Below are 25,369 nucleotides of genomic sequence, written 5' to 3'. Positions count from 1 at the left end.
TCATGCGGCCACATCTGATCGAAGCAGGGAGGAAAAAAAGGGGATTTTATTGAAATTGTCATTAAATTTCACAAAGGACTGTTAAAACTGAGAGCCCAGTCTGCTCGACCAGCTGTTGACACAACAATCTCTGTATGAGGTCCTTTTAGAAGCTACTCTGCAGCTTCTGACTGGCTCAATGCTGCCTTTAAAGTTGAGACTGAAAGCTTAATTCCTGACCTTTGTTTCCAGTTTGGATGTTAAGTCGTTAAAGTGATCAGAAATAAGGAACTTTGAGTTTTCCTAATCATGACAACAAAGCAAACTCCATCTACTCAGGAAGATTGTGTGATACGATCAAAAGTCCCTCAACAACTACTAAATGGACCTTTTGTTCAGATTGTTTCGTCAATAATTGGTGATTAGCTTGTATTAGCTTTTGACAGACCTATCAAAACTAGAAACAACAGCACAGGAATTTAGTTGTCATAGCTACTCTGGAGCTTTCAATTATATCCCATGACCTTCATGGATTTCAATAATTTTGCAGCCAGCGTGGACAAGAAGTAGCCTGATAATCAGACTGAACTGCTATTTAGTTTGACTTCATTCACTGTTCTGTTTGTCTTGCTTTAACCAATCAGTAGCGAATCACATATCCGTCCTGTCAGTCGGCACGAAAGCTGTTATTTTTATTTGCTTTCCACGTGTTCAAAGAAAAATTCTGCAACTTGCAACAACTGTGTGGATCTCATCCAGGCTGAACAAGTCAGAGAAGTGAGATGTACATGTGTGAAAAAGTCGAGAAAGTGCTCAAACAAAAAGTAAAACATCATCTGCTAATGAAGATAATGTGATACAATCGAAAGCTGTTACCAGCTACTAAATGGACCTCGAGAGGAGAATTTCTAAGATACAGTTTTGATGTTTAATGTACAAAATCTTTGCAGCTCTGCAAATCTCTGAAATCATAAAATGACATCAGTAGACTATAAACAGTGAACTCATTTTAGCAGATATAATCGCTTAGAACCAAGCAACACTAACGGTTTAACAGTGCTCACTCATTAACACCATTTCCTGTAGGGGGGAACATGTCCAAGCAGACAGCAGAAATTAACTCCAACAAACAGAGCAAATCTACAAATCTGTCTCAATTAGTGAAGGCTGGAACTATCTTTCCTTCTGCAGGCCTGCTTTGGGATTTAGTTTGATCTAATGGTCATAATTATACATGAAGAGCCTGCCTAGTCCGGTATTAAGTAAACACAGCCACAGGAGATGCAAACATTCATTCTGAGGCCAAGTCAGACACAATCCCACAAAATCCTGCCTTTGGGATTTCAAATACATCAAACGAATAGGCAGCCAAAAAGATGTGCTCAGTTCCTCCAAGACGTAAGAAAAACGCGTCAATGCCACTTACAGATTCTGTGATTACCAAACCTGCAGCTCACAAAATGAAAACTCCACCTGCTCTCCGTTAAGCACCATTCTCCACCTGTGAGTTTTTGGCAAAACAGCCAAAAAAACTGTTTATTTTCAGAGAAACGCGGGGAGGGAGGCGAGGAGACTCTTTGTTTGATCCGGCAGCCAGCTCGTGCTTTCGCTCAGGCCACCCGACGAGTGGACAGATTATCATCGGCTGTCTCGGAGGAAGCAGAGCTGCAGGATCAGTCCCCGTCCCGGCGAGGTCAGGCCTCTGGATGCAGATAAAGCTTTCCTTTTCATCAAACGCCTTGTGGAGAAAACCAATCCGAAAAGCTGCAGTGTGGCTGTCAGACTTAATGCCTCAAAGTGGTTAAATTATAAAAAAGGTAACGGCAGCAATTTCAAAGGGCTTGTCAGAAAAATGATGCTTTTCTTAAAATAACCAAAATTCTCTGCGAAGAATTGGAAATTGCATTGCTATAATCCCCGATTTTCAGCAGGGCTTTGAAAAGTAGAAGTTCATTTTCCAAAAAGCCATCTTTCCATTTACAGAAACGAAAAAGTAAAATTCAAGTAACTTTAGAGACACATCAATACCCCGAAACCCAGCAAGGTGACATCAAGTAAAAGCAAACACAGCACGCTCATGTTTGTCATCGCGTCCAAACTGTGAGCCTTTAAACCAAAGGAAACCCCGGGAAGCACAGAGGCGACGCACCTGACACCGCCAAGTCCAGCTTTCTCTGCACGGGGATGCTCACAAAATCTCCGGTTCGTCCTTTCCTGTGAGCGAGGACATGTTCACAACACATGCCACAGTTTCATCTGGAGGGAATCCATGTTGACTGAGGTTGAGGGAATGATTGGTACCCTCACTGTGCAGCCTCATTCTGTGACATAGGCTGATAAACCGGTGGCATTTTCCCATTAAAGGTTTGCCTACTGAACTAAAGCTCATGCCACCAGACTTTCTTCTAGCTGTAATGAGGCACAGAGTTAAAACATATTCTGTATATCGATGCGTCATCTGATCATTACCACCTGGTATTTAAGTAAAATTCAGCTACTTTTCCACCTCAGTTCTCCAAATTTTGTCCATTCTGACTAATGCATCATGCTAACTGCATGCTAACGACACAGAAAAAATAGCATATGTATGGATAAGCTGCGCTAGCTGTCTCAAGGTTACCAAATCATCTTAAATTTGACATAATTCATTTAAAATGTTTGTCTTTGGTCCAACCAAACCCTTAAACTAGCATCCTGGATTAGCTGCTTTCGCTAACTGCATTGAGACCTGTTTGAAGATGGCCAGGTACAGGCTACTTTACGGTAGCATTGCTAACCAGGCTAAAACCAATACTGTAAGAAAGTAATCAGAGTAGAGCTGAAAACTTTAGCCGATTAGCTTCATAACTGTTATTTTTTTCAAGCTAAAATTCCTTTGTGTGCTCCAGCCTCTCAAATATGAGGATTTGCTGCATTTCTCAGTTTTCTACTGTTGTAAACTGAATATCTTTGTGTTTATTTTGGACAAAATAAGACATCTGAAGACGTCACCGGTCAACACGTCAACAGTTTATTAAAGAAGCGATTCCTTGATTAGACAAGAAAATAATCAACAGATTCATCAATATCATCACTGGCGGCCCTAAATCAGAGTCAGTGCAGCATATTGCTAACTCGGCTACCCCCGTCAGTCATGTGACCCTCAAGAGTCTCCCATAGCGATGCACCTGTCTGGGCTCACTTTGGGAATGTCTGTAGCTTCTTGACGGGGAAAAACAGGAATTAGCTTTTTTTCTTAAAGGATTAGACACTTCTTTGCTGAGAGTTAGATGAGAAGATGCATACCACTGTCACAAATGTGTGTTAAGTACAAAGCTAGAGCCAGGGGGCGATTAGCTTAGCTTAGCATAAAGACTGAAAGCAGGATGAGATGATGAGATGAGACGATCTATATCACTTTCTTATCTGTGGCGCTGGAGCCAGGAGGTGAGTAGCTTAGCATAGAGAGATCTAACAACATCTAAAGCTCACTAATTAACAGGTTGCATCTGGTTTGATTAAGCTAATTGCCTCCATAATTAACAGCTCAGACATGACGGTAACTGTCAATCATCTCATCTCAGCTAGAAAAACAAACCAGCCCTTTTTCCGACATGTCCAGCTGGTACTTTTCCCTCGTCTAAACACTCTTAAATACCAGGTATAAATGTGTCTTCATCCACGCTGATGTCTCAGGAGCCAAACCAGGTGAACCTCTTCTTTAGCGTGCATGAGCAGCACCTGGTGCAAAGTGCTGAATGTAAATCCAGCCTACTGAGGGAGCAGCTAGCTCAACAAAGACACCAATATGGACACCTGTGGGCCCTCCTGTTGCCATGACCACCAGCAGCAGCAGCAGCAGCAGCAGCAGCAGCGTCATCGCCATCGTCACCGGCTGCCGACGGGGACTCAGCGATTCCTAAACAAATTAGCCGGGAGAAAACTGCTGAGGCCCGAACGCTTTAATTACATCAACCTGAAACCAAATTATAGGCCGACTCTGCCGAGCGTAATAACTAACGCACACGAAACAAGCCTCACTCTCCGCCCTCCTCTTCCTCCCGTCCCACTCCATCATCAGTTTGGAACATTTATATCGGGGTGTTCATTCCCAGGAGAGACGGAGAGAAATGTCAAGACAAGGGAGACATGGCTCATCCTCCCTCCCTGGCCTTTTCGCTTCTTGTTCTATCGCTCCCCTGCTCCCTCTCCTCATTCATTCTCAGCCACACCGTCTTCCTCTTTTTATCCTGTCATCTACATTGCGAGGAGCGTCTCGCGGCTCCTCCGAGCCTCGGCTGTGTAAGCAGAGCAGGCGAGATGAGAAGCGGAGGTGCTGTACTCACAATAGTGAGGCACGACAGCTGGATGTGATTCACAATTCTGCCACCGGTGGAACAAAATGAGACATGTCCCTATTTAAAGGATTGTCTGCTTTAAGAATGGGCTGTTGTCATCAAAGTAAAGACAATTAAGTTATTCTTAAGTCTTGGGTCGAACGCAAAACTACAACTTGTGTGCAATTTGCACAGATTCCCCCAATCCAGCACATCAGGACACATGTAACCTGCAGATTAACAGCAAAATTTAACCATCATAGATAGACAGATCGATAGATAGATTGATTGATTGATACTTTATTAATCTCCAAAGAGAAATACAGTTTTACTTCCACGTTTACTTTTTAAAGTAATGATTGGTTTAGGGATTATTGGCTGATTGATTTTGGGGATGTAACTGGGAAACTGGGCATGCTCGTCGTCATGGAGACAGATCTTAAGATTGTGATGTTGATTGAAATTTTGGCGATATCTGTTGGCGGCTGAATCAGAGGCAAAGGAACGCATTTTCAATTTAATTTAACTCAAACCCTTTTCCACTGATCTGAAAAACGATCCGATCAGATCCAATATGACCAGTGTCGACATTTCTTTTAACCGTTACAGATATTTAAAAAGGTTATGTTGTTGGCTTCCTGGCTACTTTAGAGCAGAAAACGAATGCTAACGCTCATTAGCTCGACCGTTTTGGAGAGTTTTCAGCGTGCTTTTCTTCCTGCGTATGTCTCACTTCCATTCATCCTTCACATCCATTCAAACATCAAGTCCTGCGACAGTAAATACATGAAATCAACATGACAGCTCAGGATGTGTCTCACCTACAGTCTGCCATCAGTTCACAAACATGGTGGTTAGTTTAGTTCATAGTTTTTAGTTTTGTACCTGTGGTTCTGTCGTTCTTGGAACCACTCAGGTGAAAAGCGCCATTAGGGAACTTGAAAGGGTCACAGGCCAACAGGTTGTGAAGCACAGGATTAGTCGATAGACGAAAATCAACAACAGTTTAGGAACCGATTTAGGACGCTTATCAAGAAACGATTTACTGGTTCCAGTTCCTCAAATGGCACAAATGACCTTTGGGTTTTGGACTGCTGGGCGGACAGAAGAAGACGTTTAAAGATATTTGAGCAATGATGAAAATAATGATAAGTTACAGCTCTACAATTCTTCCTGTTCATTCAGGCAACGATTTCTTCCAAAGTGAATATACGACAGTGTTTTCAGGAACGTGGAACAGGAACCCTGAAGCTTTTATCAATTCATTACGACGCTTTGAGTCCGCGTCCGCCTGCTTACCTTCCTGGACAGAAAGACAGCACAGCAGCCTCGTGAAGGCAAGTCATATTGTTTATCTTCAAACCATTACAGCGCCATCCAGGCACTAAGGCAATTAATTACTGAATTATACCATGCTGGTGCACAATGAATGCAATAGGCCCTTGGGGCTTTTTTCTCATTACCAGGTACACACTGTCCTACACAGGCGAAGCAGGGGAGGCTTTTAATAACATTTAGTATTCAGATTAAACTGTTGTTTGCAGCCAAAGCTCCGGCTTCCAGGGTTTCAGCTCCAAAGTAGGATCAATTTACAATCCAATTAGTTCAAATTGTGTGGAAACATGCTCACGAGGAGGAAAACAATCGTCTGTCCTATTAAGGCAATGACAAACAGGAGTCTGGAGCACAAAGATGGGGGGGGGGGCACCTGATGTGCTTGACATGCCTCCTTTGATGATCCAGTACACAACCAATACAACAAGAAATGGGCCTGTTGAATGAATGAAAAAGCTTTTCTCTTTAAATGCGCTGCGGCGAGTATTTGCTGCTGAGGGTTACTGGGTTTGACGAGCACTTCGAAAAGCATGTGCAGTTCCTCCATGATCAAAAAGTCAGATTTATTACAGCTCACCAAACACGGTTTTACTCTCGTTTTAAATAAATGTCTCACAGAAAGCAGAAATTCTCCGTCACTCACGCCGTCACAGTTCCTCTCATCCAAAGTTTCTTACATCACCCTATCGAGCCAATCATCTGCCTGCCTGCACTTCTTCCTGTCTCTCCGCTATCAAGCTACACGCAATCGCCATCATGATCTTCAGGATGTTCCATCTACTCCACCAGCAGCATCTACACCCAAACAGTTCCCATCCTTTCTTATCTCCAGAGTGTAATGAATATCGATGGACTCTAAGCGTCTTTCTTTTCCACCTGGATGGATGTCGTTATTTATTTCCTATTGATTTCCCTTTTTTTAACTGAGCGTGTCTCCTCATGCAGGCATGAATGATCAGTGATTTGCTTATACTTGATCTTAACTGGTTGCATTTAGACTTTATCTTTTTAAAAATCCATCAAACCTTTTACAGACTGATTCATATTATATGTCAAATGTTATGCTTATCTATATATTTTTTTAAAGAAAGTGGTTCAATTTAAAGTTAAATATTGTGGGTGAAAGTTAATTTTCCGCCTAAGAAGTCGTTTTGAGAAAATAAATTAATAAAACTCATCTCAAGGTCACACACTATCTTTTTCTGGAGCTGGAGGTCTTTGTCAGCAGATGGAGTTTGATTGGTTGTCATGGAGACGGCTCAGTGGTCATCACAATGAGCCGCTAGCACATGAACAAAGATCCACACTGAGGTCATGTGATGACAACTGGTCCAGTTCCATTCGCTGACTGGGATGGAGTGGAAAGTTCAGACGCATCCCCCAACCTCTAAATATACACTTTTAATTACAGAACTTCGATAACAAGTGATGCTATGTGCGGCCGACGAGTGAGGCATCTCCATGACGACGCAGCATCTGACAGCTGGAGAGAGGAAGACCGTGAGATGTGACTGATGGTGTTTTAATTCTATTTAAAGTTAATCTACTTGGAAAATAAATCACATCTAACAGAACATTAAAGAAGAAGTCAAATAATCAAGCTTATCTGTGTATTTCCACAGCTTTGCTACGACCTACAGCGGCTGGATTTAATCTAAAATAAATATTTTCTTTAAAAAAAAACTTTAATTTGATAAAAATCTATCATTTTTAACACTGTTTTCATTCAATTCAAATAAACAATGCTGCATATTTTTATTATCACCTGGTTTATTTTACAATCTAGGTCTTTACAAAAAAATTAGATGAAGTCAAATAAACTATTATTATCTGCATATTTTATTTTAAAAAAAAACTACAGCTGCATTTCTCGGCCGTACACCATCTTTGTGTGTCTTCGTGTGTATGCGTGTTAAAGCGTGTGTGTCAAAGGGGTCAGTTCCCGCCGCGCCACATGTGACCATCCACCTCCCCGCTGGCAAGGTGCTGGGCGAAGCCTCACCGGCTGCCATGGAGATACACAGACAGCAGAGGGGGAAGCTGGCTGGCCCAGTTCGTCAGTCTGTTTGCGTGCTGATTCAGACTTAAAAACAGGTAAAGCAAAAAAGAAAAGGGGGGGCAGAGTCACTGAAGCGCTTTCAAGTGGCAGTGAAGACACATTAGAGGCCCAGTGGAGGATTTGTGATGGATGAAGTAAATGGGATGCTGCTGCAGACTCCCTGGTGACCAGGACGATATGAGGATGTATTTCTACTGGTTTGTTATCATCTGAAGAGCATGTGTGAAATTTGCAGAGATATTCCCTTTTACTGCGTAATATATATAATAGAAATATAGATATAGAAAACCATTTTTAGTCTGTGGATTGCATAATAAAACAGCCCACGTGATACAGGCTAGTCTATCAGTGTTAAAGGCATCAAACACATGTGACGTCTAATTTCGACAGCCCGTCTCCACGTCGTATCCTTTCTGGATGAAAATGAAAGAGGTGAAAATTATTCATTTCAGTGCCCCCCCGTCCCCTCCATCCCAGCCACCCATGACTTGTTTTTATGTCCAACAATGATCTGTGGAACGGCTGCCAAGTAAATAAATTCGGCTACGAGGACAGGCTCATTGGCAGAGCTGAACAGAGTGAGCGGCGGTAAATCCAAAGGCGGTACGTCTTTATTATGGTGTGAATGGACAGAGCGAGGAGGATGGAGTGGAAAAGAAAGGACATGTATCATGGTTTCCATCTGGCATTGAGACTACCACCTGTCACGTAAATCAGTCAATTATGCATGGACACCAGAGTTCACAGGAAAGAGTGTTTCTGCATCAAAGCAGCGTCAACCCAGGAGTCCACCGGGTGCATCTCCATGAAGTCACGTTTAAAGATAAGATAAAACTTTATTAATCCCACGCTGGGAAAAGTTAATTGTTGCATGCAGCAAACTATATAAGACAGCACTGAAAAAAACTTTGAGGAGAAGAATGAGGGAGCAGCTAATAAGCATGTTAATATGCTAATATTTACCATGCATGCATGTGACTAACATGGTAAAATTTAGCCCACCAAAAGTTTAGCACGCTAGCTTTAGCATGATACATTTAACAGTTTTAAACAGTGGTACTGTCCTGGAGAGCCACAGCGCTGCTGCTTGGCCTTGCTCTACCTGTCCCTGATCAGCCGGATCAGGTGTGGTTAAGAGCTGGAAGGCGCCGACACCTGATCAACTACCTGCTTTTGCTTGTATACGTGCATGGAGCAGGTGGCCGTGGATATTAAGTAGTGGCTCAAGACGATTTGCCAGAAATAGCCGGGTCAAATTTTAACCTGTTCGTAGCACAAAATAAAAATTTGAGAGCCCCTCTGAGAACCATGAACGCCAAATTTGAGTCCAACCACATTTGCTGAAATACTGCACTCAGGGCCCAAGTGTCAGTTAGTGCGGCGCCTCCAGCAGCGGTTAAAATCAGATAAAGTCCCCTGCTGCTCATCTGCTTTTGAGCTTCATGCTGTCTTTCTCTTATCTGCCCTCCTTTCCTTGATCAATCATCTTTCTTCTCTCCTTTATCTCTCCCTCCTCGCTGGAGCTCATTGCCAGGGTTCCATCAAACCACATCCCTTTAGGGGTTGTGTCCTTGTGTACTAGAGGAAAAAGGAGGAGGAGCAAAAACCCCAACAATCTCAATCACGGCGGGCGCGTGTTGTGACTCCTCCACCCTGCAGACACAACACAGCAGGCTGCCTTTTCCACAGAATGTCCCCAAACAAGCTCCGCCGGGTTCAAAAGGGGAGGTCACCCTGAAAAAAATACATTTTAACAAAGACCTTCCCCTCCCGGGATAACAACCATATTAACAACTCTCCTCCCGGGTCCCCAGCCTGCCAGAACCTGACAGAAAAAAAAAGAAAAATTTTAAAAATACACCCTCCCGTACCTCGTCTGACTGCAGCTCAACCACACCACCACTGCAAGCCAATTTTTACGAGGTGAAATAGCTTTCAAATTCAATCCCCAAGTCAAATCTGAAAGTAAAATTAGATGCCTGTGGCTAGAAAGTGTGGGCAGAGGCAGCGACATGTCTGCTTAGCTGGCCGGCGAAAACAGGACCAGGGAGGGAAACAAATAAAAAAAATAACGCGAGTGGATTCATCTTCTCACAGCCTCTGTAGAATCGTTAAGCCGCCATATGCTGCAGCTGCTGCTGACGTTCCTTCTCTCATGATGCTATCATGAAGAGCGGCTGTCACAGATTGTGTCATGTCCCCGTAATAAATAATGAAGGCATGTGCGAGCCGGCGAGGCAGACAGCCGCAGATGTTGGAATAAAGAAAAGTGGGTCAGGTGTCTAGCTGATGCTAACCGCACGGCTACACGACGAGCGGGCAGACGGTCGCCGAGCGATCGGCCTAATCAGGAAGTGGCAGTCAAGGAATGGACGGCGGTCATTTGTAATGGTTTAATCTATATGCAAAACTGGTCACATGACAGCCGTCATTCCCACCTGAAGCCATCGGTGTGTAAATTCAGAGCCTGATGGGTCTGGATGTGGTTCGCTGTCTGTTTCATTAAAGGTCAAGAGGTCAGGTGCACAGTTGTGTCACCTGTGTTGTAAATGACTCCCGGGGGTCTCCCATAGCTCTGTCAATACATCATTCACAGTGCTGGAGGGGGGTTGTGTACTGTGGACCTTCACAGCTCAATGATGTTACACAGGCTCATCCATCTAAAATACCACACATCCATCACCCTCCATGTCTACATCAGATGCATGCCCCCCCCCCCCAGGTCCCAGCATCCCATTGGTGTCTGATCAGATGTGACACATAAACCTCAACAAACATTCCTGCTGGCGGCCAACATTGGATCATCATGACGTGCGGCTTCCTCTCCCGTCGTAAATCGACCATAAACAATCCGGCTCGTCAATCATATCCGGACCTTTTGACAATTCTCACGCCACACCCCCCTGTCAAATTAAAGCTCCGTACTCCGGGTAATCACAGTTATCACCGCAAAGTTAAATAGTCTCCTTTGGTCTTTGCTCACTCATAAAACCCAATTACACACCAGCTTTACAAAGGAAAACAACATTTATTAAGGTCTAAAAAGCTTTACTGCACGTCTGTGGCTTCATGATCAGTGTTCAACCAAAGTGACCTGGACATGTTTGGTATCTATGATATTCTATCACCCTCTCAGCTCTCTGACACTACACTGACACCCTGTATGTGTTAGAAACACTGCAGTCAATTATTTGTTTGTGTATCTGCCCCAGTATTTCCCCGCATGAGCAAAATCCTTTGCATACATAAAAACATGAAAGCTTCTGGAGGTTTTCTCTGCACGTTGCTGCAGATCCTCGGATCAGACATGTGATAAGGCTGCACTCTGGTTAATAAACACAATGAGGTCAGACTTTACAGCACTGCAAACTTATCATAGGAGGGAAATGTTTGCTGCCGCTGCACTGTGAGACTTGTTTTCTGCAGCTTTTTGCACATATTGAGGCAATAACGCCCTGTTAAATAATTCTTTGAATTTTAAAATTGCAAATCATTGTGAATTATTTATAAGCAATTAGTCTGCATTAGCCCATATTAAAATAAAATGTTAAACATCTGAGTCAACAGTTTTAAAAATCCACTCTTTAATCCAGAATGGGACCAGAGAAGCACCACATGGAGTTCCTACAGTGATTTATAATTGCTTGCATTATTATTACTACTGGTCAGGCTACATATTTACATATATGTAAATACATGGTACATAATGCAGGGTAATATGAGTGCAGTTTGGTTAAAATAATAAATGCACAAAACCAGCTTTTATTAAGATATAAACAACAATTTTCTGTGTAAATGTAATTTGTATACTGTGTTACACTATTTTGGGCTAAATTTTGACTTTGCACAATACTAAACTGTTCATGTTAGAAAGTATTTGACCTTGAATGTGAGCTGAGCTGCCACTCAGTGTCGCTAACATAAACCTTAAACAAATGCAGCAATACAAACCAAAGGGATAAGCAACGTTCTGCACAGGCACAGTTCCTCTGCAGCCTCACACAAGTGACGGAGACTCGTAAGCTTCGTCCAATCAGAGCGGTCAGAACGGCCCTCACCTGCACAGCCCCCGTCCCCAAAAGGACCACAATGGAAATAAGCCTTAAGGCTTTATGTGTTATCTTGACATTTCCTTTGACGTAAGCACTCACTGTCCTGGCAGAGCTGCTGTTTTTTTATTTTAATGAAATTGTCTAATAGAATTAATCAATCAATCAATCAATCAATCAATCAATCAATCAAAATCAGGAGAGATAAAAACGTGCACCATTATCCCCATTTTCAAACAATATCACTCCCTCGTCCCTCGTTATCCATTCAGCATAGCTTGCTCGTTAGCTCCATTAGCGAAACGAGCAACAATAGAACGGTTCACTGATATGCAACTGGTTAAATGCTCCGTTGAAACAAAAATCAAAATAAACAGTGACAGCTCTCGTCAAGTTAAGACTGAAACCTGGACACCAGCGCTCTGATCAATACACCAGACAGCTACTGCTGCATCTAATATAACACTGTGTACACAGAACTCCATGAAAAGTATTGATACGTAGCGGATTATCCAGGTAAACAAAGTAAAATCAATTGAATGTTAACAACCAACTCTTCAATCATGACACTCGTGAGGTAAACTGCATAACCGGCTGGCTGACCTTTGCATTCTGCAGCAGCCCCGCTGCACCAAATCAGCGGCCTCATTGAAATGAACGAGGAGGCTGTGTTTATTACCTGCTGTAGCTCTGATTAGACAAACAGTTATCATCTCCACGTCTGTCTGGCTGATTGATTTAAGTGACTGCAGTATTCTCTTTGCAACATCACACATTAATTAACCATCAGAGGCAGCTGAATTTTACACTCAAAAGCCAACAAAAAAGCCTTTTTTCAAGGCTTTTTCAAGTGTTCATTTTTTTTTTATTCAATTCAATTTAAGAAGATTCTTATAAGATGAAGGTCAGAATCAGAGTGCACTCTGTGTTTTTAATTTCTGTAAATTACAAATGACTCTTCTACATGGATCCATGTGCAGCCCCAGTTGAGCCCTCTGTCCATGAACTGCTGGAGGAGAAGTCTTTGTCACTGAGGTCAACGGGTTTTCAGTTGCGTTGGAGTCGTATAAAGAGCCCCATAAAAACTCAGAGTACTGAGGTGTGATGGCAGGTCTGTCCTCGGGGGGGGTGCATATGACCCAATGACGCTTGTCTGACACCAGACTGCAGGTCGCTCAGAGGAGCAGCGACCTTCATCCTGAAGGCTGGAACATGCTTCGTACACACTCGACAAAACATCCACACCCACAGAGGTATTATTCACCACAGATGGATCCTCGTGCTTTAATGGTTGAAGTCGCCGTAGCTACATGATCAGGGTACAGATGAGGAACATATAAAACAACTCAAGTTTCCAGTGAAAGAAACTCGCCCACCTGAGCACACTAATGTCAAAAGCATGCAAGTTATTCACAGATGAGATTTAACACTGAAGTCCTGTTTGTCTACGGTATTATTTCCTCTTGCAGCTGTGCTTTGAAGGAACCGGAGCAGCAACTGCACAGCACACAATGATGTGATCACCAATAATGTGCCACACGCAGCTGGCGCGTCCACAGACCGCTCTGATTTCAAGAGGCCTGCAGCAAGGTCTTTCACATAATTGCACACTCGTGTAATGATGCCAGAGCCTTTTTCTCAATACGTTTTCTAATTACACATCCAGAACCTCTGTCAGAGCGCTCTAATGCTCCGAAGAGACAAAGTGGACGAGGAGAAGCCGTTTTTAACAGCACACATTTTGACATCTCAAAGGCAGAAAGCCACAGCTGGACCTACTGGCAGCAACAACAGCTGCATTACATTCTGCACGCCAGCTTCATGGTGTTGTGTATGCAGACCAGCGTGACTTACTGATACACTTCAGAGGAAACGCAGCCATTTTACACTGTTTGTCAGACTGAACAACCAATTGTTAGACCTCACTTTGCTCTTTGGGAAATACTGATTTTAACCTTTTTATTTGTATATTTCTTGACAAACAATCAATTTATAGGGGAAATAACTGGGAGATGGAACAATAATGAAAGTAACTGTCAGTTGCAGCCGTAGCGTACTGACTAACACTACATCTGCAGCAGTTTTAACAACTGATGAATCAATTATCAAGCAAATAATCAAGCATTTGCATGATAATAAACATAAACTTTGTAAACTGAATGTGTTTGGGTTTTAGACAGTTTGTTGCACAAAATAAACATTTTCATGAGCAGTTTTCTCAATTTCTGGCATTTTCTAGACAAACCAATCAACCAATCTGTTGACGCTACTGATTACACCTATGCTCTTTATCAAATGCAGAAATGTTTATCCACACACGTACCACAGAAGTCCCACAAACAGCCCTCCTTACATCCAGTGCAGCCACTGGAGGCTGCATGACACCCCTGAACTGTCTGTAGAAGGAGAATGACTTACCTCCAACAGCCTCATTTTAAACAGACTCGGCTGGTTGCAACTTCCCCACACTGAAACAGAGATGAATGTCCATGAAGGCGCATGCATTATGTGTAAACTGCAGTGTCCACAGATATCACCCAGCCTACGTTCTGTCAGTGTCATGTACGGTGTGAAACCCCCCCCCCCCCCCCCCCGCACAGCCAAGTTTTCTTCTTCTCATCAACTTAATGGATTGTGAAAGCAAGGTAAATGATTTTCTCTGACAGAGGATGCATTAGCCTTCACTATTCGTCACCATTTACAATCCATCCTGCAAACCAAAATAACGGCATCTATCATCGGAGGAGACACCCACAAACAACGGGAACACCGGGGGGACGATGATTGATTCAAATTGGATCCTTTTCAGGAATCCCGGGCAGGAGAGGAAGGAAGCGGAGCCAGGCGCCACAGGTTCATGGCTTTCCCCAAAAGAAAAACTTTAAAGACTGTCATTAAGGATAGATGGACGAGCCGGCGCTGGGTGCATCAATACGCCTGTATGCATGCAAGGAAGCCTCATTTCAGATAGAGCGGCTGAACAAATGGAGTGTCAGGCAGCAGGAAAGAGGAACACGGCGGTATCGGCTCAAAAGCCCACTGCAGACAATCAAAAAGCTTGATATCAGGAGCCTAAAACACAATGATAGCTGCACTAAATAACACGTCTAGCGATGTGTGCAATTCTCTGAAAGAGGCTCTATTTGTGGGATAACCTTGGAGGTCTAACACTGCCAGTTACTTCTGTCATCTTCCCTCAATTGCCACTTTAAACCTCATCCTCTTCTCATCTCGTCCTCTTCTCTCCTGTTTCCCTTTTTTTATGGCAAATTAAATTTACCCAAGCAATGCAGGCCTGTATTTCAGTCTGATCATTCATTCAGCGCCTCCTTCTGCTGAGGAGACCTCCCCCCCCCCCCCACACACACACACACACACACACACACACACACACGCACACACACACACACACACACACACACACACACACACACACACACACAGGCAGATACTGAGACCTTACCTCATTACAGAAGGTCAACACTGGCACCCCATCAATTGTCAGGAAGCTCTCAAAAAGAGCTTGAAATTGATTCATCACCATGGCTCTCTCAGAGGGGATCATGTGACAAACATTATGAATGAAAATGCACAGACAGAGTGTGAGGAGGAGGAGGAGGAGGAGGAGAGATGAAGGCCCCAGTGGAGAGCTCAACACTCAGAGGAAGCAAGAGCTAAAATGTGCGTCAGTATAATACAATATCATGATAATGAGACTAATGTTAATCTGGGATTACAGCTATTACAGCTAAATTACAAATCACAAATCATCCCTCTGATCAGTGATTTTCGGAAGGACTGATTGCATTTTTCAGATTTATTGAGGAAAAAAAACAACCAATCATAAACTTCCCGTCAGCCAATCTACCTTTTTACTCTCAAAACAAAACACTGAGCAGATCTGCATATGCACGCCGCAACAGAACAGAATACACACATTATGTCATTTTATTTCACTTGGACTTTTTCCTGCTACTGAAAGCTGGGTTGCAATCAACAGATGCAACTTTCTGAACAAATTTGATTTGTTTAAAATTAGTGAAATGTACGGTGGCTGACGAGGGCAAACGGGCTGCAAAAGCCTAAAACATTTCCAACAATGCCAATTCAAAAATACATGAAAATCCAAAACAAATACAATGACGGAAACGTCCTGCGAGTGAAAAAATGAGCTGCAGAAAGCCAGAACAAATACATTAAAGGGAACCAAGCTGCAAACACAGAAACAATGCAAAGCTTAAAACACACAAACGCAAGAGCAAGAGTAAAACGCTGCATTTCCAGACAGCAGAAGTCCTCCAGGCCTCTAGGGGGAGCACTAAGTGGAACAGCACAGGACGAGAGGGTGTTTGTTTCTGATGCAGGAAGAAAAGTGGAGTAAAGAGGCTCTTGCTGCCGTTTTGTTTTAAAACTGTTAAAGACTAAGACCAAATGTGAGAAAGAATACGTACATTTTTATGTCTTGTCACCTCTTTACTCCACTTTTCTTCCTGCATCAGAGACAGAACGTGAACACTTCCTTTGCGTTCTATAGAAATGCAGTTTGTGTCAAAGACTCTGCATCGTTTCTGTATTTGCAGCTTGGTCCCTTTTAATGTATTTGTTCTGGCTTCCTGCAGCACATTTTCTCATTCACGGCACGTTTCCATTGTTGTATTTGTTTTCCATATGTACTTTTGAATTGGCGTCGTTTCTGAAGCTGCAGCACGTTTCTCCTGATGGAAATGTTTTGGGCTTTTGCAGTGTGTTTGCCCTTATCAGCCGTGAAATGAGAGAGCGATACAGAGAAAATGATTTACCGCGGTATGTTCACAGATAAAACTGTTTTTGGTCCGGAATGTAAAGGTGCTTTGAGCAGCACGGACTATTGATTTCTAACTTTGTTTAATGCACTCAGATATATTAAAATAGAGAATTTGTTAGATTTAAACAATGTGGCAAATCTCTAAAGTTAGTGACAGATTTACAAATTATCATGTCAGCTATCCCTAACTGCCTGTTTGGTCATCAGACATCTTCAAACTGCCATCTCGTATTCGTTTTGTAATGATATAAAACAGAAAGAATCAGCAAATCGTCACATTAGAGCAGCTGGAACCTGAGAGACACTGAGAAATGACTCACATATCATACGTCTTGTCAGTTATCTTTCTTTCATTGATTAATCCAGTGGATCTAAGTTTAATGATCCCTGCACTAGCATTAATCAAGACAGAAGAAGAACATGTAAAGTACAAGATTTAAGGTTTGGAAGGAAAACAAGTAAAGTCCCATCAAGTAAAGAAAAACATGACATTAGATCATTTTTCTGTCAAAAAACAAACAGAAACTCTCGTCAGATTTTGAGGTATTGCATCAAAAATGTAGCGATGATTGAAGTTCGACAGCTGTATCAGCACACAGAGAAAATGTATATTTATATAAGAAAGACCAATAAACTGATCAATAATCTGCTCCATCTCGATACAACATGAGCCAGTATAAACTGGTCATAAAGGCGGCGGCGTGCATGAGAGGCAGCAGCCTCATGGCGCTCTGCTGAGACTGAAGTTACTTGTTTTCTTTCGGTAGCACACAAGTAAACAAACTGTCTGTCTGAACAAGCGTCTCAGTGTTTCCTGTCACTTCCTGTTTTGGTCCGCTAGACCTGGCCACTTCCTCCTCTGAGCCCTTATCTCTGCACAGAGAGCGAGGCGTGCTGCACATAGAGGTTGTGAAATTAAAACCTCGTATTAACACAGTAGGAAGTGCGCGTTGTTATTCTGCGATGAAACCGCAGCGCAGAGATGTGGCTGCAAAACTAAGCGTTGGCACATCAGAAGAACAGGTTACTACATTTCATTTCTGTCCTTCCTCTTGAGTCAGAAAACTCCAACACAACCGACAGAGCAGCAGAATAAAATCTAAATCGTGCATTTTGTGCATGTTGTTCCGACAGTGCTCCAAACCCTTTGTCCTGCATTGAAAAAAGACCCAGAAGGTACGTTTTCTATAAAAGTCTCAAGTTCTACTGCGACAATATGAAGAAAACAAAAGAGTCTGTGGGCTCTGGGCGGAGGGAAAAAAGTGAATTAATATGGTAAAACTCCTGACACAAATTACCCAAGATCCCGTAAAGGCTGCTCTCTCCCAACAGATGGGAACCAATTAGCCACCTGACTCCCAGAAAACACTTGGGCAGCCGTGTGAAGCCAAGATGCAAATGAAGCAGAGGGAAAGGTGGAAGCGGACCTGCCGACATCTTGGGAGAGGAGAAATTAATGAAGGAGACAGCGGAGGTGCGGTTTTTGGAAAATGGAAAGAGAATAAAGTGGGAAATGATGTATGGAGGGCACACAGAGCAGGACTGAAGGTTCCCCGAGAGGTTACAGAAACAACGAACTCAGGGCGACGAGAACGTCGTCTAATCCTGCAGGCGGTGAATCCTCCATCAGCCGACACCAGCATCAGCTCGACGTATTCAATTTGAGGCTAACATGAAATCATTGATCTAGTTAATGAACATCTTGTCACATTTATTTAACTGATGCACTGACTCGACCGGGGCCTGTGAGCGCTGCAGAACATCACAACTTCCAATCTCAGTTTTGAGGATAGAAAGCCAGTTGACTGAGTTAGCCTGACGCATCCAAACTGTTTAAAGGAGGATTTATGAGCCTGGACAGTAGAGCTTGGCTTAGACAACATTTTAGCATTTGAATTTAGCATTTTAGCGTCTCCAGCATTTGCAAGTCACTAAAATCAGTGCAGAGTTACTGGGCTACCTGCCCAAAAAGTAGGCTAACGTACATAAAGCTAGCTACGCTAGCAGTGCTGAGTTGTAATGGTCACATAATCTAGCTAGCAAGGATAGCTGCAGTATAGCCTGCTGCTAACTGATGCTGTTTACAGGTCTCGATGGCTAGCTGGCCCTGGTTAAGAGAACGACATCCAGAAATACAAAATGGCCTGGTCGTGTAGCTAATGCTAGCTAGCCAGCTGCCTGCAGATACCAGGCTCACACCTTCATATTCCCTTAAGAATGAACTGTAATAACTGTGGTGCCCCTTCACTTTTCATCTAGCGCCACCATCAGGTCAAACTTTGAGCTTAGCTTTGTAAAACTAATGACATTCGCAATATTTTGAGCTAATTAGCTAATGTTAGCATGCTAACACGAAAAACAAAGACGGCGAACATGGTAAACGTTGTACCTGCTAAACATCAGCATGTTAGCTTTGTCATTGTGAGCATGTTAGCATGCTGATATTAGCATTTAGCACCACAGTGCATACAGTTGACATACAGTTTGCATGTTGACAGATTTGGAAGTCGTCAGTTAGTCTTCAGATCAAAGAAATGAAAAACGCACAAGCTTGAAAACATCACCAGAACTGGAGAACTAAGGTTTTTGCATGACAAAACGTGAAAGATGATTGAAAACCTGGGAGGGACTAAAAAATAAGATGCCTGTTTCAACTTGACAAAAAATAAAGCTGCAACCTTTCTGGATGCCAAACTCCCGGCATCAGACTCCTAATATCTCACATCCCTGCACAGAAAGAGAAAAAGACTGGAATAAGATGCCGGGACGAGCAACGCTCCCGGACCGTTTCAAAGCTCTGGACGTGTCTAAAGCGCTGTGCCTCAGCAAATTCAAAGGGTTTGTTTGCCTTCATTCTCTCTGACTGCTCACACAAGGTATCAGGTAGCTGTTAGATAAAGCCAAGCAAATATTGGTAAGTGTGGGTGATATAAGGCGACATATTCCCCCTGAGATTTAGTCGCACTGGATGAATTCTACAAGTCTGCATAATTTGGTGTTGGTCCTGTGACTGCGAGACAATAAAAGCACAGCAGGGATATTATAATGTTCCTTAAAAACACTGCCTGCGTATTTATTTAAACATACAGGTTGATTGCATGCATTGAAATTTGAGACTTTTTGACTCCACCTTGAAGAAAAAATAGGCAACATTGGGTATGTATTTACTTTCTATGCGTGGAGAACAAAGGAGGGAACGCCCTGTGTTGGACTGGACATTAATCTGCTATTTTCTAACAACATATGCCCAAAAGTTGGGTGCCGGGCTCACAGTCGGTGTTCCAGTTTGTCCCACAGGTATTGGACGGGGTTGAGGTCAGAGCTCTGGGCAGAGCTGTCAAATTCTTCCATGTGAAACTGGGAAAACCAGTTCTTTCTTTATGGGGCTGCTGAGTGCAGGGGGACTTTATCATGTTGAAACAGAAAAGGGCCAAACACAAAACTGGAAGCTCGCCATTGTTGAAAATATCATTGTATGTTGTAGCGTTAAGATGTCCCCTTCCATGATAACCAGAACTACATCCCGTCCACATACTTTTGGCCATATAGTGTACCTTACCTCATTCATGCTGAGGTGTTTTGAGGGCGTTGGAGCTTATCCAAGCATGTGTAAGCCAGTGACCAGTCTATCACTGCTCTGCATCTTCAAAATGACAAAATGGCAACCACAAAAAAACAAAATCCAACGTATTGACCCTAAAAAGGCTGGATTTGTACTACTTTCTACAGACATTCATGCTGTTTTGACCACCACTGTACACTACAACATGCAAACGAAAGTCTACTTCCTTATCTTCTTTCAACAACTTGAGCAAATTAAACTTCTGCATTTGAATAACCGAGATAACGTTTTTCTTTGCAGCTCCGGACCTTTGCTCTCTCTCTCATGTTGTCCTCCATTTTTTCCTTAAAACAAAGAGCACAATGTTTCAGTGAAATGCCTCACCAGCTTTTACCGTGAGCGCAAATCTGTGAGCGGTTTAATGCAACACTGATTTTGTTTAGTTTATTGGAGCAGGTGAGAAAGGCCCCATTTGGACTCTGAAAATGTGAGTCGGCGTTCAGGAATTAGGAGCGATGATAAACAAGGTTTTATGGGTAAAATCCAGCTCAATCTCAAACAGTATAAACACACACACAGTGAAATCCATCACGTTTCCCTTCCAGTGTCAGGCCAGCCGGACTGCTCCATCTCTCGCTGCCAAACTCTCTCACCTGGCAGGCTGACAGGTTACCACAACTCTGTCCAATAAATAAGCAACTTATGATGAAGTCATGTGACTGTTGTTTACAGGACTCAGCTGGCGTGAACTTTAACCAGACAAAAACAAAAAGGCAGCAATGTAAACCTTCCCAGAACAGTCTGATCCAAAGAATAGAAACTGTAGAAATGTGTACCTGGACGTGCACCGACTGAACTATTTGTCCTCCTGCATCCTTGCTGCTGCTGCTGCTGCAACATGTTCGTACTTGTTACTCCATCGTCTCCTCGTGAGTCAGCGTGACAAACGCGGTAAATACCAAGAACATGTTGACATTAATGATCTGATTGATTCACACCACATTGAAATACAGGGCCAGGAGCAAAACTTGACTGAAAACCATATCTTCAATATTGGTTATGATTCAATTTCAATTATTTAATCATTGTCTAAAAAACATTGTTATATATTTGGGAATAAGCAGCCCTGAAGCGTAATATCAGCTAGCATGATTAAGGTCTTAAAGGAGTTAGTTTTCATCTTCTATAACTTGACTTATGAGACACAGATTATAGAAAACAATCATCAGAACTGATGCATAATAAGATCTTAAATCCTGATTTTTATCCACCAAAGCTACAAAAACCCTTTAATCCTACGTTTCCCATCATGCAGCTGAGCAGCTCCTTGTGAGACTGGCTGGTAAACATGCCGTCAGGCTTTCTTTAAACATGAAAAGTTTCCGAGCCGGAGCCGAGATAACACAGCCCTCACCGTGAGGAGCGAACTGACCTCGGTGTGCTCCTTTAAAGCTTCATGACCCGATCTCGGTGCTTAAATGTGTCAAAAAGCAGTTTTAACACCTTCGTTTCTTCTTCTTCCTCACATGCTGCGCATTCCCAAACTGATTTGTGGTAAATAAAAGTCTCTTACAACACGGTCAGGCGGTGTCCCAGAATAGACACAAGAGCAGAAGGAGCTGGGGGGAAATAAGGACCCAGCGGTTAATTTGGGCCTCAAGGCCTCCAGGCAGGTTAATCTGGCCACGATCACAATGTTCAAATTCCTTGTTGTGTCCAAACAACCACAGAGTGCATCCTGTTAACGGCAGCATGCAACAGAGACAAGGGACAATGATCGTCAGTGGTTTTTATCAGCTGATTAATCGGCTGATCTGAACACACTTTGCTGCACTGTGGTGTTGTGCACAAACTAAATAAATCTCCAGCTGATACCATCCCGAAGGCTGCTGCCGTGAGCCTGAGCGGGAAAAGGTGATAAGCCGCCGTCTATACAGCTGTGAGCACACATGTGGCCATAAATAACCCACCTGATCGACTTTCATCTGCAAAACAAACTGCAGGACGTGATTTGCAGCGGTTTTATTGGCGCAGAACAAGAAATCAGACTGACATAAACTCTCATTCGAACACAGTAATCCTGCGGGCAATTAAGTTAGCCGAGAATTAAGTAAGAGTCGACACGTCTTAAATGTTGGATGAAGTCCAGCAGCAGCAAATCAGGCTTAAAAAAAAAAAAGCAGGGGGATTACAAGGTTTTCAAATTCATGGAGGAAGAAGAAGACCTCCATACAAATGTGAGGAGAAATGAAGAACGCAGCAGAACGACCAAACTTAACCACCAACAGAATGCAGAGGTTCATTAAACCGTACTCCTCATCTCACCCTGTTTAATGCATTTTACAAAAACCTGAAACCAGAAGCTGCATCAGGCCTGGTGCACAGCTGGAGCGCTAATTCTGCATCTGAAGACACACCAGAGAGAGGAAACTCACATTTCATCATCGCCTTCCACTCACTGTGACTGACAGCAGAGATGCTTCTGGTAAATAAAACCCAGCTTTTAATCTGATCCTGAAAATATGATGCTCACTGAAGAAGCTGGCTTCCCTGTAAAACACAGGAAAAATAAGCCCAAGTAAAGCTAGAAGTTTACTGGTTTTTAACCAGAGCTAATCACTGGAACAATGGGTGACAATGACATCAGAGCAACTGGCCAAACCTCCGCTGTCAGCTGTGAGGTGGAGGTGCAGGAATCCGGATAACAACACAAAGGAGGTCTGATAGTGAAACAACACACTGATTCACGTAAAGAAACACACACGTCTGCGCCGCTGTGGCTGCCAGGTGAGAGATGAGTGGGAAAATATCACAAGTTGATTAAAACACAATAAAAAAAGCAGCGTTTGATAAAAGCGCTCGGATTCTCAGTCCAACGCTCGCACCTGAATTAATCCTGCAATCACGAATCCCGTGTTGCATGAAGGACTGAACACAATGCACATGCAAAAGTGTGCAGACACAAAGCCGAAGAGGAGGGATGCTGCTCCCACCTCTCGGGGCAGGAACAAAGCAGTCCTCCCCTCGGAAACAACTTTGTTGCGTTTCCTCAACGCTCCGAAGCCCTTCAGCCAGACTCCCTACGATAAATCCTCATTTTTAAGACAGGGGGGGAGAATCTGGAGCTCACCTTGCGTTAGTTCCTCTGTGGGGTCGCGGCTGCGGTATCTGTGGCCGTCTGCGCTCCTCCGCTCCTCCGCGCGTTTAATCGGGGCAGCGGCGGCGGTCGCGAAATTGTTGACGCGCGCTTCGCCTTGTTCGGTGGGCGGCGTGGCTGCTCGCTGTTTTCTTCCTCGGTTTCAAACCAGCGAAAACAGCGAAAAGCCCTCCCACTCCCTCCACTGGCGCTGTGCTGGCTCAGCCTCCCTCTGAGCGCGGATACGCCCTCTCAGCGGTGGAGACAGGAGGAAACGCAGAGACACATGTCGGAGGCTTCAGGTGGAGCGGAGCGGTGTCACCGCAGGATGGGCGGTGATGTGATGTCTGGCCGGCGGTGAGCAGCCAGGGCAGGCAGACAGGAGTCCCGCTGCACCGCTGCGCTCCGCTGGCTCCGACTGCACTGCAAAAAAATGTCCATCCTGACATGGCTCTGTGGTCTCTGACACGGCTGTCCGAGGGGCACACAGGGCGGCACAGCCTGTCCCCTGAGTGCTGAGTGGCATGCATGTTTGTGCCCTAATGAGGCACACATTACCTTAACGTGAGAGAGGCCATGTGAGGCCCAGGTGACCCTCAAGTTGACCAAACACCCCTCTGATGAACCAAGTGCCTTCCTATCACCCAACTGTCTCTCTGATTGGTCCAAGTGTCCCTACTCTCAGCCCACATGCTCCTCTGGTCACCGAAATGCTGCTATGGTGGGTCTACGTGTCCCTCTGGTCAGCTCAGATGTTCATCCAAGTGCATGTCTTGTTGCTATAATTTCGCTCTGATTGGTCCAATCATCTCTTTTGATCAGCCCAAGTGCCCCTGCTGGTTTGTTAAAGTGGCCCTTTGGTCACCGAGACGCCTTTCCTTGGAGCCAGTTGTCCCTCTGCTGGGTTTACTTGCTTCTATGTTCACTCGTGTGTTTTTTGTCTCTAAAATACCCAACTGCTTGGTTCAATTATCCCTTCTGATCAGCTCAAATGCCCCGCTGGTTGACCAAAATGCCCCGCTGGTCGGCCTAAATGGCCCTCTGGTCACCCAGGCGTCTTTCTTGTCATGCAGTTGTCCCTCTGATCAGCCAAAGAGCCTCTTTGTTTGCCCAAATGCCCCTCTGGTCGCTGCCTTCTGGTGACCCAATGGTGCCTCTGGTTGCCAGTATTTCTTTCTGGTCAAACCAAATGCCCCTCCAGTCAGCCAAAATGTCCTGCCAATCACCCAAGTGCCCCTCTGTTTAGCCAAAATGCCACTCAGGACCAACTTCCCCTTACTGCTGGGACAAATGCCCGTCATGTTAGCTCAAGCAGATAGATAGATAGATAGATAGATAGACTCATCTGCATATCGAGCCCGAGGTTCAGAGACTGAGGAAGAGTCCTGCTTTGACTTCCTGTGTGTTTTTGAGGAGGCTCTTGTCATAGTGATACATTAAGAATAGCGGTGAATGCTAACGAGCTCATTAAATACACTTGAATGATTAATTAATCAAACAAGCTTTAAAAAGCCTTTGTATGTAAACACATTGTAGCTGTCTTCAAACGGTCCATGAAGAGAGTTATGAGCAAACTCACTGACGAGGGTGAATGCTCCAGATCGAGAAGGACGTAAAAGTTCTGAAACTACAAGATTAATGCATGAGGTATTTTGGATTTTTGGCACATTTTTTTGAACGGATCACGTGCCGTCGCCCTGGTTACAACAAAAACATTTGCTGAACATGTTGCATGAAGCGCAGATTCAAGCCTTTTTTCATTAAAAAAATGAAATACACTTCTTTGCACTGGACTTTTACATGTGTGAGGACTGTATATGACACAGCAGTGTCAGAGGTCGTTTGTGCATTTTAGAGTAAATAGCAGAACTACATTAACACAGTGCCCGGTAGCACCACCTTGGTTTTATCTTTAAGCAATTTTATCTTTAATGACCTTTTAAGATTGATATTTTTTGCAGTGCATGGCTGCTCAAACGGCTCTCTGAAGAAATGTGGAAGTATTTCCTCTGTGAGAAGTTGGGACAGATTTGCCTTATTTGGACCGATTATCGCTCAACCATAGACGAGGGCTTTGTGTGTTTTAGTCTTGAGGTTTATGAACCCTTTACTTTAAAGCATAAAGGCAC

The 25,369-nt window shown here is 43.7% G+C and overlaps 1 protein-coding gene across 3 annotated transcripts in view; it reads right to left on the bottom strand.

The window, feature by feature from the left end:
- rnf152 (ring finger protein 152) overlaps positions 1–23,393 on the bottom strand; it is a 52,086-nt gene extending 28,693 nt beyond the window's left edge. Inside the window, exons 1-2 of one of the 3 annotated variants that reach the window (XM_041961592.1) lie at positions 23,235–23,393; positions 14,157–14,206 (exon numbers count right to left, since the gene is read on the bottom strand). The gene's annotated coding sequence lies outside the window, so the exon portion shown is untranslated. Of the gene's footprint in view, positions 1–14,156; positions 14,207–20,101; positions 20,307–23,234 lie in introns of those variants that run through there. The other 2 variants (XM_041961591.1, XM_041961593.1) reach the window with 2 other exon arrangements.
- Between the last annotated feature and the right edge of the window lie 1,976 nt (positions 23,394–25,369).

The sequence above is a fragment of the Chelmon rostratus genome, chromosome 20, assembly GCF_017976325.1.
Source record: "Chelmon rostratus isolate fCheRos1 chromosome 20, fCheRos1.pri, whole genome shotgun sequence".
In the NCBI taxonomy this organism is placed as follows: Eukaryota; Metazoa; Chordata; class Actinopteri; order Chaetodontiformes; family Chaetodontidae; genus Chelmon; species Chelmon rostratus.
The sequence above is the reverse complement of the archived record's forward strand: the minus strand, read 5'-3'. Positions and strand labels throughout refer to the sequence as shown.